General features: G+C 41.7%; 1 protein-coding gene across 1 annotated transcript in view; it reads right to left on the reverse strand.

Moving 5' to 3' along the window:
* The window catches only part of LOC107044255 (putative gamma-glutamylcyclotransferase CG2811), a 232,133-nt gene that overhangs the window by 203,629 nt on the left and 12,442 nt on the right, over positions 1 to 16,062 (reverse strand). The window lies entirely within an intron of this gene.

Here is a 16,062-nt window from a genome sequence, read left to right on the forward strand (position 1 = left end):
TTTTAAAACAATTATGTGCAATAAAAATTACGAATTAGTTTTTGGAAAGTAAACTTCTACACAGATAATTTCGTGATTTTTTTAATAAAAAATTGCAGCCTCCGTGTAAAATAGCATGAAAAATGTTTCTGAAAAAATTGATAATATATTTTTAACATTTTGAGGATAATTTTTCTGCCTATTTTATATGATTGGCGCAAATTTTTATTTTAAACTCAACGAAATTACCTGTCTAGGAGTTGAGTTTCAAAAAACCTAATCCGTATTAGGTGTATAACTTAATCTTTCCGTTTTCTTTCATTGAGTGCGGTGTCTTCAAAAAATTTAAATATTTATGCGTCCGTTTGCGACTTTGAAGAGTGAACCTTACTGTTTTTAATACGTTATATGTCATGCTTGGAAGAGCTGTGTAACTTCACAAAACAGTAGTATACAAGGTGTCCCGCAACCGACCTTTTTCCTTCGAGGGTATTGAAGAGGGTGCTTTTTGAAGTGGAAAGTTAATAATTGATGAGTAATTAATTATTTAGGGCTGAATTTATTTTATTAATTTGATAATTTGGAATTTATTCATTTTATTTTATTTATTATTATTTTTTTTAATAATTGAATCTTGCTTTTTCTACATACAGCACAGAGGCATGCACTGAGGGAAGGAGGAGGAGAGGGGGTTGAAATTTGAACGAAAAAGGGGGGAGGGTTGCGGAATGAGTCGGAGCCCAAATCATGCCTCCAAAAGGGGGGTGTGTTTTTTTCAATTTTTTGTTCTCACTCGGCACGTATTAAGGTAAATGGAACATTTATGAAGGGGTAGGAGCCACCCCCACACGTATCGGGGAGGTTAAAGTTTTCACACAGTGAGGAGAGGGGGTGGAGAAATGAGTCCGAGCTCAAATCATGTGTCCAAAAGTGGGGTGAGTATTTTTTTCCGCTTTTTGTTCTCAGTTCGCATGGATTAGGGAAAATTGGACATTTGAAGGGGGTGGAAGCCACCCCCGCACTTATCGGGGAGGTCACAATTCTCATACAGTGAGAGGAGGAGGTTGAGGAACGATTCAGGGCCCAAATCATGTGTCCAAAAGGGGGGTGAGCATTTTTTTTCAATTTTTTATTCTCACTCCGCACATATTGAGGTAAATGAAACATTTGTAAGGGGGTGGAAGCCACCCCACACGTATCGGGGAATTTAAAATTTTCATACTTTGAGGGGAGGGGGTTGAGAAATGAGTCCGAGCCCAAATCATGTGTCCAAAAGGGGGGTGAGTATTTTTTTCGCTTTTTGCTCTCAGTTCGCACGGATTAGGGAAAATTGGACATTTCGAGGGAGTGGAAGCCGACCCCGCACTTATCGGGGAGGTCAAAATTCTCATACAATGAGGGGAGAGGGTTGAGGAATGATTCTGGGCCCAAATCATGTGTCCAAAAGGGGGGTGAGTATTTTTCTAACTTCCCGACCCGAAGGGAGGAAGTTATTGTAATGACCCCGAAAATCGAATGTGGAAATTTAAGCATTTCTCCACGTTTCATGACCTTTGGAACCACTTCTGACCCTTTTCAGGTACCTGTCTGTATGTGTGGATGTGTGTATGTGTGTGCGTACGTCTGTGACAAAAATTTTGTGCCACGATTCCTCCTGAACAAACGATGCGATTTGACTTTTTTTTTTTTAATCGCTGTATTTTCATGTGACTTGAACCTGATTAGATTATGGAGACGATCGTCTCAGTGTTTCTCCAGTTTTTTCCAAAAAACATTTGGAAAAAAGTCGAAAATTAGCGTTTTTTTGTAAACGAGACCATTTCTCCGTGCATAACGATGCGATTTCAAATTTTTTTGTTAGAAACGGTGAATCTTGATATAACGCACGGATGGAAGACATTTAATCAGCAGTTCACTAGCTTTTTTCGAAATCGATATACATTCAAGAAACAATTTTAGTTTTCTGATAAATTACATCTTTTCTCGATGCGGAATACGGCGATGTGTGTGCATGGGAGTGTGTGTGAGTGCGAGCATGCGCACGGATTTTTTTTCAATTTTTTGTTCTCACTCCACACGTATTGAGATAAATGAACCATTTGTCTGGAAGTCAAATGGTTCATTTGCCACCCCCGCAGGTACCGGGGAGGTTGAAATTTTCACATAATGAGAGAAAGGGGTTGAGAAATGAGTCTGAGCCCAAATCATGTATCCAAAAGGGGGCTGAGTACTTTTTTTCGCTTTTTGCTTTCACTTCGCACGGATTGAGGCAAATTAACTCTCTAATGCTTTTAGGCCACAAATGGCCACTTGAGGTACGGGAGAAGAGACTGCGCGCTCTTACGGAGAAACGGCGAAATGAGGAGAACTTGAAGAGTATTAGAGGGAAAACATTTTTCCGGGGGTGGAAGCCACCCCCGCAGGTATTGGGTGGGTGGAAATTTTGGCACAATGAAAAAGGGGGTTGTGAAATGAGTCTGAGCTCAAATCATCCCTCCGAAGTCACCCCTATCCATCGACCCACATGAAATCTTCTCACTTTCTCTTGCCTCCAAAATCGTTTGCTATGTCACGTCAAATTTTTGGTGGCCCTGAAAAGGGCCAATTGTGATGGATTTTCATGCTGGCAGTTGCTGGAAATGGCCTCCTCCAGCAGCCACGCAGGCATGAATCCTTCTGAGGACTTCCACCGTAACATACTGGAGCATTTCAGTATCCACGTTGTTTGCGACTGCATGTAGTCGCGCCACTAAGTCCTCCATGATCTCTGGCTCTGACTTNGGGGGTTGAGAAATGAGTCCGAGCCCAAATCATGTGTCCAAAAGGGGGGTGAGTANGGAGTGTGTGTGAGTGCGAGCATGCGCACGGATTTTTTTTCAATTTTTTGTTCTCACTCCACACGTATTGAGATAAATGAACCATTTGTCTGGAAGTCAAATGGTTCATTTGCCACCCCCGCAGGTACCGGGGAGGTTGAAATTTTCACATAATGAGAGAAAGGGGTTGAGAAATGAGTCTGAGCCCAAATCATGTATCCAAAAGGGGGCTGAGTACTTTTTTTCGCTTTTTGCTTTCACTTCGCACGGATTGAGGCAAATTAACTCTCTAATGCTTTTAGGCCACAAATGGCCACTTGAGGTACGGGAGAAGAGACTGCGCGCTCTTACGGAGAAACGGCGAAATGAGGAGAACTTGAAGAGTATTAGAGGGAAAACATTTTTCCGGGGGTGGAAGCCACCCCCGCAGGTATTGGGTGGGTGGAAATTTTGGCACAATGAAAAAGGGGGTTGTGAAATGAGTCTGAGCTCAAATCATCCCTCCGAAGTCACCCCTATCCATCGACCCACATGAAATCTTCTCACTTTCTCTTGCCTCCAAAATCGTTTGCTATGTCACGTCAAATTTTTGGTGGCCCTGAAAAGGGCCAATTGTGATGGATTTTCATGCTGGCAGTTGCTGGAAATGGCCTCCTCCAGCAGCCACGCAGGCATGAATCCTTCTGAGGACTTCCACCGTAACATACTGGAGCATTTCAGTATCCACGTTGTTTGCGACTGCATGTAGTCGCGCCACTAAGTCCTCCATGATCTCTGGCTCTGACTTATAGACTTGTTCCTTCAGATAGCCCCAAAGGAAGAAGTCTAGCGGCGTCAAATCAGGGGAACTAATGAGGATAGAAATCCATCACTTTCCGGTACAATTTTTTTTCTCGAGTAGTCTTACCGTGTTGGCCAGTGGAGCGGGCTATAGCGACCGAACCAACGTCTAGGAAACTGCTGATTCAGGTAAGCAGTAACTTCTCGAGCACGGTGAAGTGGTGCTCCATCCTGCTGGAACCAGCGAGGTCTACCGGCAACAGGTACATCATCCAGCAATTCCGAAAGCGTCTGGCTGATAAATGCGAGGTACTGTTGGCTCTGAAAAGAGCACAAATGGAAATTAACNCTTTTTGCTCTCAGTTCGCACGGATTAGGGAAAATTGGACATTTCGAGGGAGTGGAAGCCGACCCCGCACTTATCGGGGAGGTCAAAATTCTCATACAATGAGGGGAGAGGGTTGAGGAATGATTCTGGGCCCAAATCATGTGTCCAAAAGGGGGGTGAGTATNGGGGGTGGAAGCCACCCCCGCAGGTATTGGGTGGGTGGAAATTTTGGCACAATGAAAAAGGGGGTTGTGAAATGAGTCTGAGCTCAAATCATCCCTCCGAAGTCACCCCTATCCATCGACCCACATGAAATCTTCTCACTTTCTCTTGCCTCCAAAATCGTTTGCTATGTCACGTCAAATTTTTGGTGGCCCTGAAAAGGGCCAATTGTGATGGATTTTCATGCTGGCAGTTGCTGGAAATGGCCTCCTCCAGCAGCCACGCAGGCATGAATCCTTCTGAGGACTTCCACCGTAACATACTGGAGCATTTCAGTATCCACGTTGTTTGCGACTGCATGTAGTCGCGCCACTAAGTCCTCCATGATCTCTGGCTCTGACTTATAGACTTGTTCCTTCAGATAGCCCCAAAGGAAGAAGTCTAGCGGCGTCAAATCAGGGGAACTAATGAGGATAGAAATCCATCACTTTCCGGTACAATTTTTTTTCTCGAGTAGTCTTACCGTGTTGGCCAGTGGAGCGGGCTATAGCGACCGAACCAACGTCTAGGAAACTGCTGATTCAGGTAAGCAGTAACTTCTCGAGCACGGTGAAGTGGTGCTCCATCCTGCTGGAACCAGCGAGGTCTACCGGCAACAGGTACATCATCCAGCAATTCCGAAAGCGTCTGGCTGATAAATGCGAGGTACTGTTGGCTCTGAAAAGAGCACAAATGGAAATTAACAATATTTTTGCGGGGGTATGTCGTATGTTTGTACGTGTGCACTATGGCGTGTAAAATTTCAGCCCTATATTTTTTTTTCACTCGTACCCCAAAAACTGTTGGCGTATGAAAAGATGTTCAAAATGCCGTATAATTTACAGCAATCGGTCAATATTTAGGTGTCGCTCACAGGTCATTTGTATTTCTTATTCAAAATACACGTAAAAAAAATTAATTCAACTTTAAAGTCTAAAAATAGTCATAAAATATTCGATTCCGGGGGAGATTTTCCGAGGGGGGTTCAAAGATATCTAAAGGGAAGATAATGAACGGTTTAATGACTAAAAAAAATTTTGTTCATGTACTTTTGTGGCCATGTGCTAGTATGAAATGGGCACATTCTGCATATCCCGCTTCATATAAATTTATCTCGATAACAAATGATTTTACGAGAAAAAAATCAAATAACACTTTTTGTTGGAAATTCATTCAGCTAGGGACGATCAAATTTCACAAGGAGATGGTCAAATGTCACGGGAGTGAAACGTAACAAGGGGATGGTCAAATGTCACGAGAGTGAAACGTCACAAGGGGATGAGGGCAAATTTCACGATTTGACAAGTGAATGGTCAAATTTCCAAGAAGGTCAAACGTAACGAGGGTCATGAGGATCACTAGGGGATGGTCAAATTTTATGAGGATAAAACGTCCCAAGGTTCACGAGGGGATCGTTAAATTTTCAATAGAATCAAACGTCACGAGAGTTAAAAAGGAATAATGGAATTTCACGATGGTTGAATGTCACAATGGCCATTTTTTACGAGGTTCCAACGTCACAAAGAGATGAGCAAATTTCACGAGGATTAAACATCGCGAGGGTCACAAGAGTCACACAGGAATACGGTGCTTAAACGATCCTGAAGAGTCGAATGGAACTATCGCAGACTCTCAATTGTAAGAAGGATAATGGTATCAATATTATTCAGCTTTACTGAATTTTCCACGTAATTATTTCGGACCCTGAAATGTTGACGATCCGCTTGTGACGTTTGACCCTCGTGAAATTTGATCATCCCCTTGTGACCGTCGTGACATTTGACATTCGTGAGTTCCAGAATCTTTCCAAGCTGCCAGCTCCAGCCCTCCTTTTACATGCGTTAATTGGTTAAAAAATGAAATCGTTGTTTAAAAAATCGACATTTCGAGAATTGAGATTTTACAAGGGGGTGGGCATGATAACGGAGGGTTGCGAATTTTACCCAACAAGGGGAGAGGGTCCCAGAACCTATCTAAGCCACCTTCATCTCTCCGTTTACATGTGTTAATTGAATAAAAAATGAAATTGTTGAATAAAGAATGAAAATTTCGAAGTTTGAGATTTCACAAGGAGATGCAGGGGGTAGGAATGGAAACGGAGGGTTGCAAATTTTACCTGGCAAGGGGAGGGGGTCCCAAAACCTATCTGAGCCACCCTCATCCCTCCGTTACAAGTCTTAATTGAATAAAAAATAAAATTGTTAAATAAAAAATGAAAATTTCGGGGTTTTGAGATTTCACGAGGGGGCGGAGGGGGTAGGCATGAAAACGGAGGGTTGAAAATTTTACCCGGCAAGGGGAGGGGGTTCCAGAATCTATCTGAGCCACGCTCATCCCTCCGTTTACATGCCTTAATTTAATAAAAAATTAAATTGTTAAATAAACAATAAAAATCTCAGAAAATTTAGACTTTGCGAGGGGTTGGGAGGGGGAGGCATGACAACGGAAGGTTATAATTTTTACCTTACAAGGGGAGGGGGTCAAAGAATCTATCTGAGTCACCCCAACCTCTCCGTTCACATGCGTTCATTGGATAAAGAATAAAATTGATGATTGAAAAATGAAAATTTGGAATTTTGAGATTTCACGAGAGGGTGGAAGGGGTAGGCATGATAACGAAGGGTTAAAAATTCTACCCAGCAAGAAAAGGGGGTCACAAAATCTATCTGAGTTACCCCAACTCTTCCGTTTACATGCGTTGATTGAATAAAAAATAAAATTATTAAATAAAGAATGAAAATTTCGTATTTCGAGATTTCACAAGTGGGTGGAGGGGGCAGGCATGATAACGGAGGGTCGTAAGTTCTACCCAACAAGGAGTGAAGGTTCCAGAATCTATTTGAGCCACCTCTCCCCCCCAGCCCTCTACATGCTTTATTTAAAATTAAAAAAAGGAATATTCAAAATTTATTCAACAATTTTATTTTTTATTTTATTAAAGCGTGCGAACGGAGCGATGAGAATTGCTCAGATAGATTCTGGCACCCTCTCCCATTGCCGGGTAAGATTTGAAACCTGTTATCATGCCTACCTCTTCCACCGCCTCGTAAAATGTCAATTTTATAAAATTTCATTTTTTAATCAACAATTTTATTTTTTATTCTGAGACAGAATTTCTTTTTCGTCAAATAATTAATTAAATGAAATTTTTAATCCAAAATAATTAACAAAATTTTATAGAATGACGAGGGAATTCACACCTTACGCGGTCGGGGTTTATCGACTGTCAGGGCTCATGAAATATAATTTTGACGAAGTAATTAAATGATTGACAACAAATGTCGGGCGCCAGCTATAGTTTTATGGTAAACTAACAAACCAAACAAGGCAATATGTCGACAAAATGGAATGAAATAGAGATGAAGGATTCGGTTGGGAAGACCCAATGGAAGAATACAGAAATTCAGCTTTAAAGAAAATATTATTTCGACAGAAGACCATTTACTTACAGTTTGACGTAAGTTCACAGCTTATATAGTAGAAAATGTATCTTAGTAAGTAATATCGACAATATAGAACACAATTAATTGACGTATAAATGATACAAAAGACTCAGTGATCGCAGGATAAAAGACTCGATACAATTTCAAGGCCAGGAACCAAGTGTCGTGTGCTCGTCGTGACTTGTTGCTTGGGGCCCGTTGACCCCTCTATAACCGCCTCAAAAATCAATAATTCCGCGAGACATCAGCGCCTCTGTGCGACTGTAGGCGCTCGATTTAATTTGAATTTGACATTTTTCAACGTTTAATATCCTATTTCGACTTTTCATTTATTTATATTGAGCGTGATGACCGGGTAATAGATTTTCGGTCACACTCTCCCCTTTCAGTCCTGGTTGTCGACGCGAAATATTTTGAGGTTGCGATTGTAATGATATTTCTGTCGAATTGAAATTAATGGTTACATGGGAGCAACTGAAGCTGAAAATTCAAATAATTAATCATTAGCTGTTAATTTCTATATTCTTCCATCTAAATGGCATTTGTGAATGAAATGAGGGATTTTGAAATGACTGAATAGTGGTCTTTCTTATACTATTTAATGAAACAGAACTTGAGTCGACTATTCACATCAATAAACTACAACGTAATGACGTATGCAAGTTTTAACATAATGACCGTGACAATTAGCGTCGAAAACTTGAAGTAACTACGGTCTTTTCAAGTTTGATGAAGTGCCTTGACAAAACAACGGCGAAAGTAAATGAAAATAATGGAGTGCTTTGAGTTCTATTAAATTTTAATTAAGGGAGTATTTAAATCTGTTCAATGGTACTGCTACTTGGCTGGCTTCTTGAAGATCTTGGTGACGAGGACGTGAAACTCTTCCTCTGGTGCGAACTCCGGACGTTCTGTCATGATCTCGTCGAGTGATTTGTCGACGTATGGGGAGTGCAGGGCAGCAACAGCACGTTCCCATTTCTCCTCAGATAGGGTGTCAACAACGTTCTGAGTGTCTGGGTTGTCTGGGTAACTGTCGAGTAACGCGTTCTCGCGTCTTAAATACTGTAGAATCTGGCTTGGAGTGTCCTGATGGTTGGCGAATTTAACTTTGATTTTACGTTGGAGAAGGTTAGTGTTTACCCCAACTAGTGGACGATGCTCCAATGGAATCAGCCAGGGTGGCATAGTGACGTAATTCAGCCTGGGCCAGTCGACCAGTCCTGCCCATCTGATATAACAGTCAGGACACTCAGCAACATATAGACTTTGGTGGCATGAGCATCCTGGGCAGAGTCCTAGAGCCAGTTGATGTTTTATCCCGTGAGGATAGGGACAGTCCTTGTGATCGTAGCCAACAGCTCCCCAAATTCGATAAAAACCTGGGTAAAATTTCAATGTCAGTCTTTAAAGTGGTGTCCGTGGGCTTTGCAATTGATGCATCCTACGACGTGTTGTTTTGCTACTGCAACTACATAAGTCTGCGTTCAAACATCGACCTTTTTGCTCTCCAAGCTCTTCTGAAGATGTTCAGCTCTCTTGGTAATGAGATTTCTCAGCAGCTTCGAAGTCACAATCCTGCAGTCAACCATGTATAGTGGCTCTGCAGCCCCATTGGCGTTCAAGAGTCTGGGAACTTCCAACTCTTCTAAGATGTCGTTGAGAGGTGGCATTTTCTCAGCAGGCAATGGCTCCACTGTGAATGATAGTGCAACTTTTGCTTGTCGGATATCGGCCAAATTCAATTCTCGACCGTTTCTGAATCTGGCGACAGGGTGATCAGGGGCCAGTTCTCGACGTCTTCGTTTGTTCTCATCGACAAGTTGTTTAGGAATCATAATTGTGACTTTATCCAGCTGGAACTTGGAGAATGGTTGATTTCGAATTCCCTGGATGAATTGAGCTACTTCTGCGCTGACATTGGAACCGCTAGGGCGGCTGGTTGAGTCATTTGGAGCTTTTGACTCGATCTCCTGGTCCTCACCTTCAACGTCTATTTTTGAAGATTTTGTTGGCGTCTTTGATTCGACGTTTTCGTCCTCGGCTTTACCCTCCGCCGTTGGGGGCTCTGTGTCATCGTTAAGTAGAGTCCCCAAGAAGAAGTCATCTAGGTCAGTCGATACACATGAGTTATTATCATCAGTAACTTGGGAATGGGCCACTGATATGGTATCGCTCTGATGAGCCTGTATCTGGTCCTTGACAGACTGGAGCTGTGTCTCCAGTTCTAATGCTCTTTGGAGCAGTGCTTGCAGATTTTCTCCATCTCCCCTCGTCAAAGATACATTACTGACGTCTTCAGGCTCGCTCATGATGACAGGTGGCTGCTCCGCTGCTATAGATGTAGTTGGCTATCTACGGAAGGTGGTTAATTTCGCGTAAGCTTCGACGTGGGATGTTAAGATTAGTTGAATGATAATTTCTTACTATTTTATCGCACTTGTCTGCCAAATCGATTATCATGGGGTTTATTATTCTTTTGGCAAAAGCTGGCCCCAGATATCGGTATCCTAACTTAGAGAAGTAACCTTCGGCCTTATTACTCAATTTTTTATTTGGGTAATATACTTCTGTCCCTATTTTGATGTCTATGGATTTAATTCCACCAGCATTGACTTTATCGAGTCGTTTGTTTGAATAATTCGACAATTGATTCTCTACTTTGTGACGAAATTCGTCGATTTAACTAATTCTCTCGACCCAATATGTTATGGAATCGTCATCGACAACTCGCGTCCTATTTGTACTATCGCGTGGATCATGTTTTACCCTCGCCTCGTGACCGTGGTTTAAGAAGAAGGGAGCAACTCGACTACCCGCGTGTGGTACTGTATTATACGCAAATTGGATTTTCGACAAGTAATCGTTTAATGTACCGCGCTTGTGTTCGACTGTCACATCGTGTTGATATAAATATATTGCCCGTCTCGCGGGACGTCCAGCAGGATTTTTCAACGAGTGCAACCAAAGTAGAGCCTGGTGGTCGGTTACCACCTTAAAGGGCATGTCCTCCAAGTAACAACGTAATGTTTCGACTGACCATACAACCGCCAGGCACTCCTTCTCGCTGGTTGTATAGTAAAGTTCCGCGCCTCGTAAAGGTCGACTTAGAACCTCGATGAGATTTTCTTCGCCAGTTTCCGGATTACCTTGGACCAAGATTGCACCAAGGCCAAAATCACTCGCGTCAGTGTATAACATGAACGGCTGACCCGGGATGGGGACGTAAAGACGCGGGGCATTCGCGAGTAACCTTTTCGTTTCCTCGAAAACTTTTTGTTCGGCGTCTGTCCGCTTCCATCGAACTTTCACACTCGTCAATTTATTTAGGGGTCCTTGAACTCTAGCTATCTTCTTTAAGTGTCTATGATACCAATTCACTAAACCATTAAATTGAGGTAACTGTGTTCGGTGTCTAGGAACTGGAAAATCTAGAATTGGTTAAAATTTCTCAGGATTAGGTCTCATTCCGAACTCGTCGATAATATAACCGAGAAATTTAACCTCATTTCATGCAAAACTACTCTTCTCTCGGTTTATAATCAACTTCGCCTTACGTAGAACTTCGAATAGTAGCGACAAAATACCGATATGTTTGTGAAAATTCTCGCTGACAATTATCCAATCGTCGAGATAAGTAAAGACCTTGTCAGTCCATTCCATTGATAACTTTCTCTCGACAATTAAATCTTTAATTTTCGTTTCAATAAATCCATTAATTTTTGGAAGGTAGATGAGGCTCCGGTGAAACCGTAAGGCATCCGTAACCACTCGAGCTGACCTTTACCCTCTACGACGAATGCGGTGTATTTTCGACTATTTTCGTGCATCGGAATCTGATGGAAGGCTTCACTCATGTCTAACTTCGAAATTATCTTCACTTGATGTAGTTGCGATAAAATTGACCTCATATTGTGTAAAGGATACGTGGGTTTCTTCGTCTGTCGATTGACGGGTTTGTAATTGATACAGAATCGAAGCCCCCCATTAGCTTTAGGAGCTACTACGGGTGAGCACGCCCATTCGCCTCCGCCATAACGAACATATCCCTTTGTGAGGAGCCTATCGTCTTCTTCATTAATGAACTTCCTAATGATTTCGTTTCGACGGTAGGGTTTTTGTCGATGAGGTGTCAGATCGATCATCTCAATTTCGTGTTTTATCAAGTCAGTCTGACCGGTGCATTCTCGGTTGAATTTTGCAAATTCTGCATCTAGGAAAGTCTTTAATTTCTGCGTCTGATCGACTGAGAGAGCCTGTAAGTGACTGGAGATAGTGGGACGCTAGTACAATAGGTAACGATGTTTACTACCCGCTAAATTCCATGGTTGAGCGATCGGGTGGACATTAACTTTGAATGCTAGGCAAAAATCCATGCCCAAAATTACATCATTCGACAATCCCGGCATTACACTAAGCCACTGTGGACCAAATACATCTCCTACATCGATAACAAAGCCTGTGCCTCCTAACGTCTTCACTAATGACTTATCTCCTAGCCGTACTCCTGATTCGGACGAATTGTCGTCTTTTATTTCAGGTATTTGATAATTCTTGACTCGATTAAATGCTGATTTGCTCAAGAAGGATCGATCACTACCGCTGTCAATAATTCCCGTTACTTTTTCGCCAAAGATGGAAATCTCAACTCGAATTTTCACAGCTCTTTTGGGCTCATTTGACCCTTCTCCTTGACAATAAATTCGACGCTGGGTTAGACAATGTATTGCGTGTGGGCAAAGACTCACAGGTCGCCAGTTTTCATACGAACGGACACGGAGGCTTCGTTCGCTGTCGACACTATCAACCCTTTGATCTGTTAACACTAGTAACTCTGATAGAGTTTGAACTGACTCTGTTGGTTTCAATTGCTCGATTAATTCCAACTCATCATCGCTTAAACTTGACTCTTCCGAGGAATCATAAATAATATTCAATTTGATTTCAGCACTGTTATCTTTGACTGCAGTATTATTCTCTGAATTATTTAGGTTTTTGACTTGATTGATATTCAACTCCTCTTCAACTTTGACTTCTCACGATGAGGAGTTGATTGGAACCTCTGCTGTCCTACCTTACGACAAACGAGGCATACCAGCTGCCTATCGCCGGTACAGAAACGCGTGGCGTGTCCCCACTGTTCACAACTATAACAAAAAATTTTTCGACTGATCAAATGTTTTAGGTTGACTTTGATTTGACTTTGGCTGATTACTTTGAGCATTCTTGTTCTCGTTGGAATTCCCAGTGTTCTCAAAATTTTCCAAATTTTTCTCTAACCTTTGTCTGACCAAAGTCTTTGATTGGTAGAAAATTGATTTGACTTTTCATTTTGCTGTTGGACAACAGTTAAGTCTACGACTTGTTCACTGTGGTCTTCAGTATCACCTTCATCACATGCATCTTCGTCGCGTTCTGACAGATAATGCGCGCCTTGAGCACATTTCAGTTCGGGTTGGTTAGAATTGAATCTTGATTTTGATTTAAAACGAGAACTTTGACCTAGTTAATTGGGTGAATTTTGGTACAAATAATTTCTCGCGCTGACATAATGGAAGAAATCGTCATAATTAAGAAGATGCAAGTTGAGAATTTCAGATGCTAGCCTGGGATTAAACTTTGACATTATATGCTTAAGCTGTTTGTTAAAGTTGGGTGGACTAGCCATGCGTTCGAAGATAATTCTAGCTCGACATGAAAATTCCACGAGGCTCTCGCCTTTATTCGGTTTTAACTTTGAGAGATCAATATGAAGATCCGCGTCATCTTTCTAGACTTCAAATTGATAACGAAAAGTATACGCAAACTCTTTTCACATGTACCAATGCTTCTTATTGTAGAGATACCACGAGCGATAGGAATATTCGAATATACTCGACAGAAAAGGGATCACATAGTCCTTATGGACTCCACTAGAACTTATACTTTCCTTCAAGAGAACCAGAAACTGGTGGGCATCTTTCTCAGATTTGGAATAACTCAGATTCCAGGAATTAACCATTTTACTAATCTTTGTGGGAGAATACTCGTCGTTATTATAACCGCAAAAGGGTGAGAACGACTCTCTACCGTAAAATCTCCACTGACTATAACATCTTCGACTGCTGGGAAAGTGCTGATTAGGTGGATAGGGATCGTCGCTATCACTGGAATCTCTGTTTGGATTATTCCTAACATTTCTTCTTGACCTCATATTTCCTGTAAAGGGTTCGTATCGACTTGAATTGGGATTATTTTCACGATCTCGTTGAGGATTGCAATTTTGTCTAGAATCATCACTTTCATTTCGTCTCTGTCCTCGAGCACTGTGATCGGTACGGGAAAATGACGAGGGTTCATTTCGACTTTGAATAAAGGCATCGGCCTCTGTATTCATTTCATCGATTTGCTCTTGACGGAGGAATACTGTTCGTTCCTTTATCTGACCATTGGGCAAGCGCGTTTGAATGACCATTTCAATAAATTTATTCGCGGTGAGATGATTTGACAATACCTGGTCTGATTGACCATTTACTTCAGGGTTACCTATTGGACCTGTGGGCATGGCGCCCGGATTGCTATTTCTATTTTCGGTGAGATTAAAGTGCACATGGCGTTCATCGACGGGGTTTGGGGCCCTGTAAGGTCTGAAACCTCTCCCCCTCAAATTGACAGGAGCGGTATCATGTTGAAAATCCGGGTGATACCCAGGAACTGAAGGTGGTACCTCTCGTCGACTATTGCTAGGCATTTCATCTTCGACCGACTCATCTGTATCGTTAATTTGTATGTGATAATCGTCGAACTGTCCGAGTACTCCCCTTTCGCACCGTTCGTCGCGTTGCAAAGTACGAGGTGTTTCGCTTGCTCGATTCTCGGGTGTATTCGACGGTATGGGGCGTTTCTCCAAATTTTCCATCACTGACCTAAACTGGATAACTAGCATGTCGATGCGATCGCTCATTGATTCGACTGTTCCTAATCTTTCTCCAATTCGATTCACCGATTCTTTGACGTCATCGACGTTTCTTTATATTTGATTTACGCAAGAGATTATTATTTCGGAACCGTCATCGTTACCCTGGGATTCATGATCCATGAGTGGAGGTTGTGGATTGACTGGGTTGGAAGCAGAACCGAATGGAGCTGAAGGAGCGGTAGTGTAGACTGGAGGAAGTATGGGATCAGCTTGTATTGACGTAAAGCTTTGGGAGGTCGATGACGTTGAGTCAATTTGGGCAGGGGGATTGATAGGATTATTTTTGGGGAAACCGGCAAAAGGTATTGGTGAAGGCGTAAGACGTCCCCTACCTCTACCGACGGGTGTCGACCTTCCTCCTCGACCACTCGAATCTATTGACATCATTCGGTTTAATAAACAAGTCCCATTGCCCTCCGTCCTCGCGGCTAAAGCAGACTCGCGCAGTTGATTTTCATTTGACGGCCTACGCGGCGGAGAGTAAAACATGGACAGTCCTCTCGGCATTTCTATCTTCCGATACAAGTTCAATGCTGGTCGACTTTATTTAATAAAATATCTGATATTTAAATTGAAGATTTATTTTATTCTTCAGTTGACTATATAGATTTTACTACAACATAACCCAGTTCACATAAGGCTGAAGCAAAATATTTAATTGTTTCAATAATTCAACAATCGGAAAAACATAAAAATAAAACAAAATAATCGACCGATATTCAGGGCAACACCAATGAAAACCCGGTGAAATAAATAAATAATTAATTATTTAACGAGGTACTGGACAAGACCATTTGCACTAACAATTGATTAACAATAACTTTGACGATGTGTTGAGCAAGGTCATACAGATTGTTTCTAATCAAAATAAATTCATTATTCAACAAATTTTATTTGTCTACACTATTAATTCTAATTCGCCGAAGAAGTATGTTCGACAACATTTATTAACAATAAACAACAAGAATTATTGTGATCACTCAAATAAGTTTTGTTTCTAATTTGTCGAATCCAAACCTCTTCGCCTACCAACCGACAAGACGTGTTGGTAGATGAGTCCGCTTGAATCCGAAAATCGATATTTATTGATTCAAACAGTTGAAAATAGAAAAGAAAATAAGCGATAGAGAGAATAAAGCAACAGAGAGACGCTCGTACGGTCTACTCGAGTACAATATCGATGTTTACATTTGACAAGGCTAAGCAATTGACTCGACACAAAATCAGAATCACTTGGTTCTAATTACAGTTTTGACAAAACTTCTCGAGTGCCCCACGCCGGGCGCCAAATGAGACAGAATTCTTTTTTCGTCGAATAATTAATTAAATAAAATTTTTAATCGAAAATAATTAACAAAATTTTATAGAATGACGAGGGAATTCACAGCTGACGCGGTCGGGGTCTATCAACTGTCAAGGGCTCATGAACTATAATTTTAACGAAGTAATTAAATGCTTTGTAATGTGACATTTTCGCATGGGGGTTAAAAATGCCTATTACCTTCGCTCTTCTTCCCCTGAATCTAGTTAAACTCAAAACTCAAAATTTATGGGCGC

The sequence above is a fragment of the Diachasma alloeum genome, unplaced genomic scaffold (genome assembly GCF_001412515.2).
Source record: "Diachasma alloeum isolate Michigan unplaced genomic scaffold, Dall2.0 Dall_scaffold_00702, whole genome shotgun sequence".
Lineage (NCBI taxonomy): Eukaryota > Metazoa > Arthropoda > Insecta > Hymenoptera > Braconidae > Diachasma > Diachasma alloeum.